This window comes from Psammomys obesus, unplaced genomic scaffold, assembly GCF_907164565.1.
Source record: "Psammomys obesus unplaced genomic scaffold, mPsaObe1.curated_primary_1811, whole genome shotgun sequence".
Lineage (NCBI taxonomy): Eukaryota > Metazoa > Chordata > Mammalia > Rodentia > Muridae > Psammomys > Psammomys obesus.
In genome coordinates this window covers 4,061-7,709 of record NW_026590314.1, presented here as the reverse complement: position 1 = coordinate 7,709, position 3,649 = coordinate 4,061, and the positions used below count along the sequence as shown (strand labels likewise).

The 3,649-nt window shown below is 35.2% G+C and overlaps 1 pseudogene; it reads right to left on the bottom strand.

Moving 5' to 3' along the window:
- Positions 1–2,443: 2,443 nt before the first annotated feature.
- LOC129676439 (olfactory receptor 4C15-like) lies at positions 2,444–3,380 on the bottom strand (annotated as a pseudogene).
- Positions 3,381–3,649: the final 269 nt, after the last annotated feature.

Sequence of the window (3,649 nt, the reverse complement as noted above, 5' to 3'; positions counted from 1 at the left end):
AATTAAGCTTTCCTGGTTCAAGAATAGCATTTTCTTTAAGCTTGAGGACCCAGGAAAGCTTAATTGTCAATAACTCCTCAGGTGAGACTTGGGGATTCATGACCCCTTTCCTATACAGGCTGGAACTTGTGCCAGTCCAGTGCTATTTTTTTTCATGATTTCAATGATCCTGTCATATCCAAAAGACAATGTTTCATAGTGATTTTCATCTTCCTCAAACTCTTATGATATTCCTGGCTTCTGTTCCAAAATGTTTCCTGGATCTAGGAAAAAGGTAAAATAACTCTTTCATTTAGGGATGAACATTAAACAGTCACTTGCTCTGCACTTGAAAGATGTATAGTTCTTTGATTAAGCACTACACAGTGCAAGAAGAAACTACTCAATAGGCTAAAAAGTGTACTATGGGTATTAGCACAAGTATTTAAAAGGCTGCCATCATTTCCATGTATGATAAAAAACAAAATAAACAAACAAAAACCAAAACACACAACAACAACAACAGTAAGTAGATTCTCCCCTAGGACATTGAACTTCTTCATTATCTTTTATGAAGGCTACCTTCACAAGGCTATCTTCAAGTCTCTGTTATTGATGTGAATTGGCTGAAAGGAAAAAAAAAACAGCAAACATATAGAGAAAAGCTAGAATTGAGTGGAACATGCTCCAATGGAGATGAAACGAGCAAATTGGAAATTCAGCAAGTTCATTATATACAACAGGAAAGAAAAGGACATGAATTAACTCATCCTCATAGGAGGGGAACAGTTTCAGGTTGCAGTCATCCTAAAGGAGAAAGCTATAGTGGATTATAGCTGCATACACTGGTTTTAACTAAGGGTCAATCATTCGTAAATACTCATAATAGCACAAGAGAGAAGCTTTACCTTTTCTCTGAGCCTGACCCAGTGAAAGCTTTCCATGGGTTTGAGGTATTCTCATCCTTGACATGGCCATAATTATTTCAATAGTGCACATTAACTGTGGACTGTATTTCCTTCCTACCCTGAACATAGTGGCCTGTGAATTACGCTTCTCTGCTAATTATAAACTTGTAGTTGTTAAAAAGGAGTTATAACAATAAAATGAACCTTGGGATGTAATGTGCTGCTTCTGCTCTCTGACCCTGAGTTCTCAATTTCCCATTTTAGTTCTTCCACATCCTTCAGGAGAGATGATTTGCTCAACCTATCTCACTTTTCTCTACAATTGAATATTCAAGATTAAAATAATAAAAGGGTAATGCTTGATTTTAATGTAACAAAACAGACCTGTTTTGGATACTATACTATATTTAAAATAATTTATTTCATGGTTTTGTTTCAAACATTGGATTAGTAGCTTCATAAATAAGTTAAGTCACTGATTTTTGTCATATATTTATTTCTTAAGCTAATTCTTGCAAATAAATGAACAACTTTGGGGAAAATATTCTTTACTTGCAAGGCAAGGATATCAGGAAGATGTATTTCCTTTTAGTTTGATGACAAACATAGAGATTAGGTGGGTAAATTGCCCCCAAAATGTTTAAACTCCTATTAAGCATTTTGTCTGATATAAGCTACACACTTTATTCAAATATTGTTTTGATCTGGATCAAAAGATTGTCCAACCAGTGTGTGTCACCATAACTGGCTGAGAGTGGAAAAAATAGTCTTCTTCAGGAAAGAACATGCCAAATGGTTATCCAATATTATATGCTCAACCCTAAAAACATACCCATAAGTAATATTATATAGACTGAGACAGTTATATGTAGGAATATAAATGTGTATACATATACAGATATGCAAATAATAATAATTAATGAAAAAAACTACGAATTTGAAAGAGAGCAAGAAGGCGCATATGGAAAGGATTGAAGAAGAAAGGGTAGAGGAGAAGTAACATATTTATATTAAAAATATCAAAAATAAAAAGAAACATTAAAAAGTTCTCTCACCTCAATCATTAAAGGGCTCTCTAAAGAATGGTGTCATTTCCTTCTATGTGTTAACCTAAATAATGTAGACTGCACAGGTAAATAATGAACTCTTGTTTCCTCATGTTCGCATGGGGATGAATGGGTGGGTAGGTAGGTAGCACATGTATTTGTGGACATGAGGAAAGCACGCTCTTCGTGCTTGTGCACATACATACAAATGCCTTAGACAATATGGCCATTTTCAGCTGTTGCACACTACTTCATTATCAATAAGTTCTGGAATGAGCTTTCAGTTATGTGTTTGAATAGATTAACAGTCTTTTAAGCATCTGGGATTAGTTTATCTGACCCACTGAACCAATACTGGGTTAAAGGACTCTGTTATGCCTGGATTATGATATGGGTGCTTGAAACTTAAAACTTATGTATTTAAAAACGTAAAACTTATGTATTTCTCTTTGCACAGCATAAAATTATCTTACTCACAAATCCATTTCCAGAACACAGTAATGGTAATTTTTAATATTTGTCAGCAAATATCAGTTTATTCCACAATTTTGTGATTGAATTCTTCATTTTGTTATTCCTGAAAGTGTAAACCATAGGATTGGGCAATGGTGTCAAGACTGTGGTAAACACAACAGCATTTTTCTCAAAGGAGAATGCAGATGTAGGCCTCACATATGTTAATATGCATGGAACAAAGAAAAAAACCACAACAGTAATGTGGGATCCACAGGTGGAGAGAGCTTTAAATTTCCCTTCAGAGCTGTGAGTTCTCAAAGAGTACAAGATGACACCATACGAAACAAACAAAATAGAGAAGATTATGATGCATATAGACCCACTATTGGCAAACACCAAAATGACAAATATGTATGTGTCAGTGCAGGCAAGCTTCAGCAATGGGAACAAGTCACACATGTAGTGATCAATAATATTGGGTCCACAGAAGGGGAGCTGCAAAGTGAAGATAATTTGTGTGATAGAATGCAAGAAACCTCCTGCCCAAGATACCATCACAAGATTGCCACAGAGCTTCCTGTTCATGATGGAAGAGTAGTGAAGGGGTTTGCAAATGACTATATAGTGGTCATAGGCCATGGCTGACAAGAGAATCACCTCCATTCCAGTGAAGAAGTGGACAGCAAACAGTTGTATCATGCAACAATCAAAGGAAATAATCTTTCTCTCATAGAAGAAGTCTACAATCATCTTGGGTGTTACAGTAGAAGAGGCGCATGCATCCAGTAAGGACAGGAATATCAAGAAGAAGTACATGGGGGGAACCAAGTAGTGCAGGGCTGTAGATGATGGACACCACAATTATCATGTTGCCTCCAATAGTTGCAAGGTAGAACATCAAAAATACAACAAATAGTACTTTCTCAACTTTTGAGTTCTGTGAAAGCCCCAGGAATATGAACTCAGTGACACAGCTCTGGTTTTTCATGATTCTCAAGGGGATAGTAAATGTAAAATATGTTCAACTAAATCTTCAATTATGAAAAAAAAACCACTAAATATAATTTATAGGATTACTATGAACAAGTTGGTATGTCCTTTATCAAAATTATCTTGATTTATTTTATCACTATTAGAAGCAGAATATTAAAATGTTTGTAAAGTATATAGGTATATAACATGTAGAACTGAGGTGAGAATTTACTTGAACACCATGAAATAGCCACATTTTAAATATTGGGGATGAAAGCATCTACTCTC